This window comes from Oryctolagus cuniculus, chromosome 2, assembly GCF_051225735.1.
Source record: "Oryctolagus cuniculus isolate XC-2025 breed Fujian yellow rabbit chromosome 2, ASM5122573v1, whole genome shotgun sequence".
Classification (NCBI taxonomy): Eukaryota; Metazoa; Chordata; class Mammalia; order Lagomorpha; family Leporidae; genus Oryctolagus; species Oryctolagus cuniculus.
This window is the reverse complement of record NC_142868.1, coordinates 79,002,881-79,014,698: the sequence shown is the minus strand read 5'-3', so window position 1 is coordinate 79,014,698 and position 11,818 is coordinate 79,002,881. Positions and strand designations below refer to the sequence as shown.

General features: G+C 41.0%; 1 long non-coding RNA gene across 14 annotated transcripts in view; it reads left to right on the top strand.

Moving 5' to 3' along the window:
- The first annotated feature begins 529 nt into the window (after positions 1–529).
- LOC149127849 (uncharacterized) overlaps positions 530–11,818 on the top strand; it is a 59,788-nt gene continuing 48,499 nt past the window's right edge. For 2 of the 14 annotated variants that reach the window (XR_016229973.1, XR_016229972.1), the window contains exon 1: positions 536–780. This is a non-coding gene — a long non-coding RNA (uncharacterized LOC149127849). Of the gene's footprint in view, positions 781–869; positions 940–6,264; positions 6,451–11,818 lie in introns of those variants that run through there. The other 12 variants (XR_016229970.1, XR_016229961.1, XR_016229969.1 and 9 more) reach the window with 11 other exon arrangements.

The window sequence follows — 11,818 nt, the reverse complement described above, 5'->3', positions numbered from 1 at the left end:
TAAGTGTAGTGTATGATATAGAAGACTAATGATAATATCACTAACCTGCAGTATGTTTCCAGCCTAAGTTTGCAACCACTAATTATTTTTATAATCTACCACTTTTGTATTTTTATAAACCACATTTTTCCCATCAATGTAATTTTGTGAGTTTGAAATAAAATGTGCTATATTAAGATAATCTGCTTTTTTCCTTAATTCTTTTATTAGTATTGGATATCAATTTTTAAAAATTCATTCCTTCACTTAATATTCAACACGCTGATATGCATACCATGTAAAATCATGGTATTTGTATATTTTACAACTAACCAGAAACAGAAATGTTCCAGTCCTATGGTAACAACATTTCAGTAAAGGTGATAGACTTAAAATAAATAAGTCAATTGCATAGTACATTGAAATGAAATGTGTATGGTGAAAACTGGACGGGTAAAGTGATGTGGAATAATTACACAGTTAAATTCAGGCAAAACTTTGTATTCCTACAAAATGATGCTATCTCTTTAACTGTCAATTTGATATGCCAGTCTTCCCAGGATGCATCTGTGTATCAGCGGCAAGGGCGCTTGTGAAGATCCCACTCCGTTTGCATATCTAATTGGGGCACCACCCCCTTCCTTATAAAAAGAGTTGGAAGGTGCAAGAGAGCGCTCTTTCCCCTGCGGAACCTGCTTGGAGCTTCTGCTCTGGTTTTCTCTCCTTGCGTGGCGGAATGTTCTCAAACAGCGCTGTGGTGTGCGTGCTTCCTCCCCGGAGCTCTGGCGGCCCTTCCCAATTGTAGGTATTGTTTTCAGTTTTTCTTTTCACTCAGGTTTGTGGGCAACTCTTTGGCCTACTCATGTTGGGTGTTTCTCTGTGTGGGGCAGCCCACACTCACAGGAGAGAGGACAGGTTGTTTCCTCACTGCCAAATAAGCTCCGTTTCTATTTGGACAAGGTAAGTCTGCTTTGTATTTGTATCTCTGTAGAAGACCAGAATCTGTATCAAAATTAACAAAAATTATTGCTCACAACGGAGGAGTTAGGCACCGTTTAGAAGAGGGGATTGAAAACTTTAGAATCTGGGAGGTCACCAAGACATGATGATAGAGTAAAAACCTGACATAAAAGGCAGGTGGTGTGGCACAGCAGGTTCAGCTGCTGTGTTGTTGATTGCATCCCATGTCAGAGTGCCTGGCTGCTCCTTTCATCTAATACAGCTTCTGGCTAATGCGCCTGCGGAGTCAGCAGAGAACGGCCCAAGTACCTGTGTTGTGCTGGAGATCCTGGCTCCTGGTTCCACCCAGCCTAACTTCAACTATTGCAGGCGTTTGGGGAGTGAACCAGCAGCTGCAAGGGTCTTGTCACTTGCTCTCTGTGTAACTCTTTCAATAAATAAGTAAATGAATGAATCTTTGATCAAATCTTGAAATAAAGGATTGAGGCATTTGGAAATTTGAAGAAAAACCATTTCAAGCAGAGGGAATAGCAAATGCAAAGCTTCCAGGCTTGGGTGTTCTAAAGATGGGATGGGAATGAAGGGTAGATGAGGCAAGACAGCAAATGGGAGTCAGATCCTTTGGGCTTCTACAGAGCTACACGGAAGCGCGGGTTTTACGGGGTGGGTATTGAGAAGAGAAGTAATACATTTTATCTGGAAATTTAACATGATCACTCTGTATATTGAAAAAAGGAAAGAAAAAACAAACTGGGGCTCAGTTTTTCCTGTTATTCACTGACCACACACATGGATTCTGACACTGGAGGTGCAGAGGTCCACACACCAACCAATCAGCTCTGCAGGGGACATCAGATGGTTGTCCTCCAATTCAATTCAGTTCTGACACTATGCACCTGGAGCTAGCATCGGACAGAGATCCCACAGGCTGGGGCATCAGCCACTCAGTGGCCTGCTCACCACTTCAGGTGCCAGTCATCAGTCCCAGGTTGTTTTACCTGTTTCTGACCGATTGGCTGTAAATCAAGCATTCCTGCAGTCTCCTCAGGTTTGACTACTTTTCTTGAGCGACTCACAAAACTCAGGGCAACACTTAGGTCTACTGAATCTTTGAAAAGACACAGTGGAGAAGACCCGTAGGGTGAGATTGGAGAGAAGCAGGGCACCACCCTTCAGGAACCTGCACGTGTTCAACCATCTGGAAACTTCCAGACTCTGTCAATTGAGGCTTTCATAGAAACTGCATTGAAAGGGTTTGATCATGGACTGAATAGGGACGACCAACAAGGCCTGTGTGTTCAGATTCTCCAGGGTTCCTTCTTCGGGTGTGAGTAGTACCTTAGGGTGTATTGACTTTCTATGGGAAGAATTTCCTGAGCCAGGGACTTTGGACAAAAATCAAAATGTTTATTTTGTAAAAATTTTTTTTTTTTTTTTGAAAGCCAGAGTGACAGTGGGAGAGAGAAGGAAAGAGGCAGGGCAATACTAGACAGTTTTGTCATCACTGTTTTATTCCATGAATATTTGGAACAGCTGGGGCTGGGCTAGGATGCAGCCAGGAGCTAAGAATTCCATCATGTTTTCCCACATGGGTGGTGGCAATGCTAGAGCCCAAAACATTTTATAATATCACAATCACTCTGAATAATTTTTGGGAACATATCATAGGAATATAAGGCTATAAATAGATCATTTAAGAAGCTATTGCAATAATACAGGTAAAGATAATGATGATTTGACATGTGAATGTATAAGTGAAATTGCTAAGTGATTTGATGAATATTGTGTTATGCATTTTACATGATAAAAATTTGACATGACCTTAAGGATGTTTACATGATTTCCTATTGTGTGTATTCCTTTAAAGTAACGATGTTTTTCCTCTCAACACCCTATATATGTTGCTATACAATCATTGGTTTTTATGTAGTATTAAAAATAGTGTTTTCCTGGCTGATTATATCATATGAAGTATGTGTTTTTCTAAAATGTACAGGCTGAATTCTTACAGTATTTTATTTGTTGCACTAAAGTTTGTTTTTGTTAAAATTAGAACTATAACTTGACCAGTAAACTGAATCATTTGGTCTGAAAACTAAGGTCTTTTGTCTCCTCAGAACTTATTTTTAAATGTATTTCTGGGATTCTCATATCTTAATTTAATATATGTCAGGATGGACTTTTGGCTTAGCTGGTGGGATGCCATTGGGACTCTCCTATGCCATATTGGAATGACTGGGTTCCAGTCCCAGCTCTGCTCCCCATTCCAGCTTCCTGCTAATGCACACCCTGGGAAGCAGCAGATGCTGGCTCAAAAAGCTTATTGCCTGCCTCCTGCATGGGATTCCTGGATTGATTTCCTGACTCCCATGTATGACCTGGCCTAGGCACAGTCATTGTGGGCATTTGGGGGAATAAATCAGCAGATGGGAGCGCTCTGTCTCCATTTGATGATATTTCTCTATCTCTGCCTATCAAATAAGTTTTTAAATATTTAATATTTTCTAGTTTACTTTATTGTTCATTTTTCAAAAAGAATTGATTTAATTTGAAAGAGTTAGAGAAGGAGCAAGTGAGCATTTCCATTGGCTGATTTACTTCCCAGGTGGCTGCAATGGCCAGTGCTGGGCCAGGCTGAAGCCAGGAGCTTCATACATGTCTCCCATATGAGTGACAGGGGACTAAACACTTGAATGATCTTCTGTTGCCTTTCTCAGAGAGCTGAGTTAAACAGAAATTTGGACCCATTTTGGATACTGGTGTGGCAGCATGCAGCTTAACCTGCTAGACTACAATGCTAGCCCTTTCCCATTTTTAAATTCCATGGTATATTTCAAGTTTATATTTTAGTTTCCCTACTTAGTTTTCTGTAGTTATCATCATGTTGTTTTCTCCTTCCACTGTGTATTTTTACTAGATTTTTTATTGTGAAATATAGCTAATGCACATAAGACCATGACACAGAAATGTATGCTGAGTAATTTTAAGAGCTGCTCTTGTCACAGAGGAAATATTTTTTGAATGTATAAGTACATGAGTGAAATACACAAGTCCTTATACTCAGTTTTGGGGTGGTCACTGGTGTGCAAGTTGCTCAAAATGTTGGAGTCTCAGGCACCTTGTACCGGTCCTCAGGAGAGGGGCATTTGCAATCACTCCACCCCTGATTCTTTTTGTGAATGTTTGCTGTGAAGAACACGAAGAGCAAAGAAAATACAGATACACACTTATCTGTCAAAGCTTATGATGACATTAATCAGGGAGAATCTCTAGGTCTTGAGAACCTCAAGTGTCTCTCAAGCACACAGCCTTCAGTGAATTGTTTTATGCATCATTTGATTTTTTTTTTTTGTCTTCTGGTGTGTGGAACCCCCTTTACTCTGTCACTTTGCCTCAATTTGAACATTACTTAACTCATCTGTTTATGATAGTGCAGGCTTTAGGGAGTCTAATTGCATTTGAGAGAATTTTTAGAGTTCTTGACTCTGTTTACTTCAGAGATAAAATAGAGCTCTATCAATAGTTCTTTTTTTCCCCTTCCTATTTTTGTTGTTGTCTCCATAAATTCTGGCAGAGTTGTATGGTTTCTTTTGAATTTACTAACACATCTACCTGTACTTCCACTCACTGAATTTGATACATAGATTCATTCAATAAATTTTCCCTGTTTACAAGGTCAATATTTCTCACACAACCAAATAAATGTATGAAGAATTGCAGAGTTGTTCTAGTCAGTCTGTATAAGCTCTTCTTTGAACACAGCTCACTGTATTTACGACAACTAGCACCAAGTTATTTCAGTGCTGTTGAGAAATGTAAATGTAGAGAAAATGGTCATTTAAACAGTCAACATTGTTAGAATATACATGGCCCTTCAACTTTTTTGATGCTTAAGACTTCTACACATTGCATAAAATGGACAATAACCATAAGAATCCTAATGTGACTGATGTAAAATAACATTTAGCTCCTACTGAGAAAGCTTTCTTCAAAATCTCTGTTAAGGTTAAACATCTTTCAAAAATTCAACAAAAAGCATAGCATGAAAATTGACTCTTAGTAACACCTGTTAAAGGAGAAAAAGAAGAGAATATTTTACTCTGTGGCGGTGAGGAAAAACTGAGAGTGTGACTAAGAGGCAATATAAGAAACTCTTCTATTGATGCCAACACTGATTTCACACTCCGGTGTTAGCTGCCAATTCTATTTTAAATTATTGGGCCTCTGCTGTTAAAGAAATAGATGGAATGCACTGTATCATGAACACTGCAGTCTTACATGTTGGTGCAAGTTGACATATCCGTGACATACACTACCCCCTGAATGATAAGAGAGCCATTGTCTCTGGCAGAGAGATGAATAAACACCGAGATGTTGGCAAAAAAGTTAAAATACTATCATTGCAAAAAGAATGCTGAGCTAGAAGTAGGAATATTTTTCTGATTTTTGGACCATCTTATAAACACAAAAATATTGATGTTTTTTGGGAATAGTCTTTAAAAACCAAGTGTTGGCTAGTCTTCTTGGCACATCCTATGAAACTTTATATTGATAACAGAAATATTAGCAAACAAATTTGGGAAATACTATTTTCCTGTAATTAAAGTATTAATACCAATTGTCTTCACTCTCCATACACATTTTATATGTACATGTACAATGATAGAAAAATCTTGGAAAGTAAGAATCAATTTTATAAACTCAACTTTTCCTTAGTGGATGAAAATGGGATTAGCAGGAGGTACAAATAATAGGGATCCATAATCTTTAATCTTATATTTGTGTATCTGCATGTAAATTTTAGTACTGGCTTGAAAAATTACACACACACACACTTGTGCAATTTTAGTTGGAAATCTATTGACTTTTCACAATGATTTTGAAAGAAGCAAGTTTGTAGCCTTGGAGATGGTGAAAGGAGTAAGTCAATGTAAGGCATATTAGTTGGAAGGCAGACATGAGATAGGAGGAAGGAAAATAGAATGAATAGTTCTTTCATGACATCATTGACTTGTGTTCAACTTTGAAGAAAGTTAGAGTAGAGGTGAAAGCATTGTTTGAAAGGATTTGAGTTGTATGTTTTGTCCTGGCAACTCAAACCATTCTCCTTTTGTTCAGAAGAGCAATGTTCAGTAGTCTGTTGATTTCCATATTTTGAAAGTCATTATTTATATTTATTTAGAAGAAATTAACATTCTTTGAGCTTGTAAGACTTTTGTGGAAGAGGTTGATGTTGTGGCACAGCTGGTTAAGTTGCCATTTGGGTGAGGCACATCCCATATCAGTGTGCCAGTCTGAGTGTCAGTTACTCTACTTCTATTCTAGCTCCCTGATAATACACCTGGGAAGCAGCAGATGATGGCTCAAGTGCTTCATCCCCCAGGTGGGGATCTGGATTGAGTGCTGGAGGCTGCCTTCAGCCTGACCCACCCCAGAATGTTACTGCCATCTTGGGAGGGAACCATTGGATAGAATAACAAGATTTCTCTCTCTCTCTCTTTCTCGAATAAATAAACCTTTAAAATAGGAATTCTGTGGAAGACTCATTCTTTTTTTTTTTTTTTTTTTTTTGGACAGGCAGAGTGGACAGTGTGAGAGAGAGAGAGAAAGGTCTTCCTTTGCGCTTGGTTCACCCTCCAATGGCCGCCGCGGTGGGCGCATTGCGCTGATCAGAAGGCAGGAGCCAGGTGTTTCTTCTGGTCTCCCATGGGGTGCAGGGCCCAAGGACTTGGGCCATCCTCCACTGCACTCCCGGGCCATAGCAGAGAGCTGGCCTGGAAGAGGGGCAACCGGGACAGAATCTGGCGCCCTAACCGGGACTAGAACCCGGTGTGCTGGCGCCACAAGGCGGAGGATTAGCCTATTGAGCCACGACGCCGGCTGGAAGATTCATTCTTATGTATTTTTCTCTGAGAAATTTCATCTTGTGCTGCTTTAAGCATTCACTAGTTGATATCCTAATCAATGTAGAGATTTAAAAGACACTTTAATAACAAATCATTGATTTGATTTGAAACATGAAGCTAAGACCGACAATATACACACAGTCTCATTCACTCATACACATATACACAATAGTATGTATATTTTATCCAAATGGGGAGATGACTTTTTTAATAAGAAACAAAGCATAAATCAAATAAAGCAAATGATGGATTTGATTACATTAAAACTAACAATCTGTTTAACAACATCTGTTTATCTAATAAGGGTGTCATGTATTTAAAAGGTACGTGTAATGCCTATAATTGGGAGAAATTAGTATCAAGAATATATACATATATAAATAAGAGTTTGGAACAGTTAGGGGGATGCCTGTTTCCTACATCAGAGTGCTTGGGATTAGATTCTAGCTCCACTACGCGTTCCAACTTCCTGATAATGCACATTCTGGGAGGCAGAAGTGTTGGTGAATGAGTCGGGTCCTTGCCACCCATGTGGAAGACCTGGATTGAGTTCCTGGCTCTTGGCTTTGGCCTGGCCTGGTCATGGCTGCTGTGAGCAATTGGAGAGTGAACCAACAAGTGGGAGAGCTCTGCTACTTTTTATCTCACTCCCTCGTTGCCTTTCAAATAAGAGATATAAGTAAAAATTATTTAAAAATATAAGAATATATAAGGATGCTTTATGAATAATAAGAAAAATAAAGCAATACAAAATAGACAACAGGCCAGCGCCATGGCTCACTTGGCTAATCCTCCACCTGTGGTGCTGGCACCCCGGGTTCTAGTCCTGGTTGCTCCTCTTCCAGTCCAGCTCTCTGCTGTGGCCCTGGAAGGCAGTGGAGGATGGCCCAAGTCCTTGGGCCCTGCACCCACATGGGAGACCAGGAGGAAGCACCTGGCTCCTGGTTTCGGATTGGTGCAGCGCACCGGCCACAGCAGCCAGTTAGGGGGTGGACCAATGGAAAAGGAAGACTTTTCTCTAACTCTGCCTGTCAAAAAAAGAATAGACAAAACAAATGATTAGGAATTTCACCAAAGGAAAAACATAAATAGCCTGTATTAATATGAAGAGCTGTTAAACATTAGTATGTAAGGAAATGTGAATTATGTCTATTAATTCATACATCTTCCACTAGGCTGGAAAATGCTAAGGAATCAGGCAATAACAGGGTGAAGCTGGTACAGTGGGAAATGTCATCTATTTTTTCTTGTTAGGATGGGACAATTATCAGTGATCCCTGTGCTCTTGATGAAAGGGTCTTATTGTCCACTGTCAATGATAAAGCTGGGCACTAAACGTTGTGAGGATGGATTTGATTTTACTGTCCCCTTCATGCCACTCTCATGTGGCTGGTCCTTTGAGGAGAAAAAAAGATTTTGTTAGTACTCATCAGTAGGAAGTTAGGAAAATATATTTGACAACTGCCTCACAGATTGGAGGCTGAGAGGGAAATCCTGAGTGGATTAGAGAAAGATGGCATGTGAAATGCCCAGCAGGGCAAATCATGATTAGAGAGGCTTGCAATCAGATCAGCAAGACAGGAGATGCACTTGTAATCCCAGTTTTCCGTGTTTAGCAAACCTCTCTTTTTGAGAGAGCTCCAGTGTACTCAAGTTCCAGTTCTGTTCTTTATCTGGCCCTGGGTTGCTTGTATTCTCTTTTTTTTTTTTTTTTTTTTTTGACAGGCAGAGTGGACAGTGAGAGAGAGAGACAGAGAGAAAGGTCTTCCTTTTGCCGTTGGTTCACCCTCCAATGGCCGCCGCGGCCGGCGCGCTGCGGCCGGCGCACCGCGCTGATCCGATGGCAGGAGCCAGGAGCCAGGTGCTTTTCCTGGTCTCCCATGGGGTGCAGGGCCCAAGCACCTGGGCCATCCTCCACTGCACTCCCGGGCCACAGCAGAGGGCTGGCCTGGAAGAGGGGCAACCGGGACAGAATCCGGCGCCCCGACCGGGACTAGAACCCGGTGTGCCGGCGCCGCTAGGCGGAGGATTAGCCTAGTGAGCCGCGGCGCCGGCCTGCTTGTATTCTCTTTATTATGTAGAACATACCTTGAATTTCCTTATTTTCACAATAAAAGATAATGAAATGTAGAACAACTTAGATATTTGGAAAGTTAATGAAGAACATGGAAGATTCAACAGATGATTTTATTAGGGGGCTTGAGGTCCTTATTATCACTATAAGTTATGTTATAAAAATGCCAACTAATGCATCAGACATTACTAAACTGCTTAAACTACAAACCTTAAAGTTTAGAAATACCTAAAATTTCTCCTTCCAAAGCCCCACTTTATACTTTATTGGGTTAATCTCTTAATTAAACCTCTTACTTTACAACTACTAAACCTCCATTGCAAAAGTGATGAAAGGACAAAAAGGTAATAAAGGCAAGGGACAGGCTGGTGCTGTGGCATAGTGGGTTAAGCCATAGCTGACAGTGGCAGCATCCCATATGGGTACCAGCTCAAGTCCCAGTTCCACTTCTAATCCAGCTTCTTGCTAATTCACCTAGGAAAGCAGTAGAGGATGGCCCAAGTGCTTGGGCCCTTGCACCCATGTGGGAAACCTGGAAGATGCTCCTGGCTTTGGCCTGGCCCAGCCCTAGCTGTTGCAGCGATCTGGTGAGTTAACTGGCAAATGGAAGACTTCTCCTTCACCCCCACCTGCCTTTCAAATAAAATAAATCATTTTTAAAAAATAAGGGACAATTGAAGATATGTAACATCTAAGTACTATACGTTTCAGAATGAAAAATAAATGATAAGAAATTAACAAATAAAAGATTGGTAGTCTTCCATTCTAGGAAGATTTTCCTGTGTTTCTATTGAAATGGCTCAATGAAGCCCCACCACAGTGAGTGAAGAAAGGGCCATACCAAGTTATGAAACTTTGAAGTTTTATTAACATCAATATAAAGACAATATAGCAAAACATTTAAAAATATTTATTTATTTGAAAGGCAGAGTTAAAGGGAGAGCAGGAGAGACAGTGTTTCTATCTGCTGGTTCACTCCACAAATGGCTACAATGGTCAGAGCTGGACTGGTTAGGAGCCAGGAGCTTCTACTGGGTCTCCCACATGGGTCCAGGGACCCAAGGGCTTGAGTCAACTTCCACTGCTTTTCCAGGTGCATTAGCAGGGAGCTAGATTGGAAATTGAGCAGCTGGGTCTTGAACCGGCACCCATATGGGCTATGCCACAGTGCCAGCCCTAGCAAAACATTTTTTAAGAGAAAAAGTAAGAAAACTGTATTGTCAGTATCACACATATTGGAAGCAAAACTTATTTGGCAGACCAAGTGAAAATCTCGTCTTCTGATTAAGTCTCCAAATGCACCCAACAGTTTCATCTGGGTTTGGGCTGAGGCAAAAGCTTGGAGCCATAAAGTCAATGAGCCCTCCCATGTGGTTGGTGGGAACCCAATCACTTGATCCATCATTAATGTCTTCCACGGTGTGCAGTATTAAGAAGTTTGTATCAGGAGTTGGGTATTCAACCAGACACTCAGATGTGGGACATGGGTGTCAACTCTGGATTCAAAAATTCTTAATAAATACAAATAATATATGTAAATATAAATTGAATATGACAAAACATTCTTAGAAATCAATCTAAGAATGGCTTATCTAAAATACAAGGATGCTCAACATTAAATATAATGGACTTTATATTGAATAAACAAAAGATCAACTTACTATCTAGTAAAAATGTATTAATCTCAACATTTGATTTAGAATGAGTCCTCCAGAAAAGACATTCTGAGAAGCATATTTGTGATCAGGAATTTCTTGGGGAAATCTTTGACAAATGCACTTTTGACTGGGCCAGCATTGTGGCTTCATGGTAAAGCTGTGGCCTGCGACGCTGGCATCCCATGTGGGTACCAGTTTGAGGGGCACAGTACTTGGGCCCCTGTCACCCATGCAGGAGACTCAGAAGAAGCTCCTGGCTTTGGCCTGACTCAGCACTGGCTGTCGTGACCATCTAAGGAGTGAATCAGAAGATGGAAGAGTTCTTTGTGTGTATGTGTGTTTCTCCCTGTCTCTCTGTAAGTCTGGCTTTCAAATCTTTTTTTAAAAATGAACTTCTAAGTGGGAGAATCTGGAATGGGCAGAGGCAGAAATTGAATAGTAATGTGGTTGTAGGAGACTCCACAATTCTCTAAGAAGCTCTGCAAGTAGGCAGACCATTCTGAATTGAGGTGATGAGTCCAGATTTTGTATACCCCAGATCCACTAATCATAGTGAGTCAGCACCTGTTGGCTGAATTCACTTCTGTTTTTTGTAATTATTTTGGAAGCCCAAATTATAGAGACAAAGGGAAAAACATGGGGAATTCTTCCATCTGCTGATTCACTCTCCAGGTGATGGCACTGGTCAGGGCTGGGCTGGGCTGAAGCCAGGAGCTTCATCTGGTTCTCCCACACTGGGAACAAGGAACAAGTGCTTGGTCCATACTCTTCTGCTTTTCAAAGGCCTTTAGCAGGGAGCTGGACTAGAAGTGAAGCAGCCAGGACATGGACTGGCACACATATGGGGTGCTGGCATCCCAGGTTTAAGCTTTACACACGACGCCACAAATGCCTGCTCTGGCTGAACTCACTTCTAAAGAGGAAATTAGCTGTTGGCTATTGCCATTAGCAATCAGTACAGCTGAGAACATGACTGATTCACTCCTAAATGTGACATCTGAGTGGTGTGCCATTGTTCACTCTACTTTTCAATCCTTGTGCCACTCATACCGTAAAGTCACCTCTTCTGAGAAGAGCTCCTCTCTGGAGTCCTGGTTGGTCTTCATCTCCAGGGAAATTAACAAGCGGAAAGCAAGTATGACAAACTACATACATGATTACTACAACTGATCTCTGGTCATGATGTCTTACTGGGGGAGGGAGGGGAGCAGAAGTGCTTTCAGGTGTTAGGCGTTTGAACA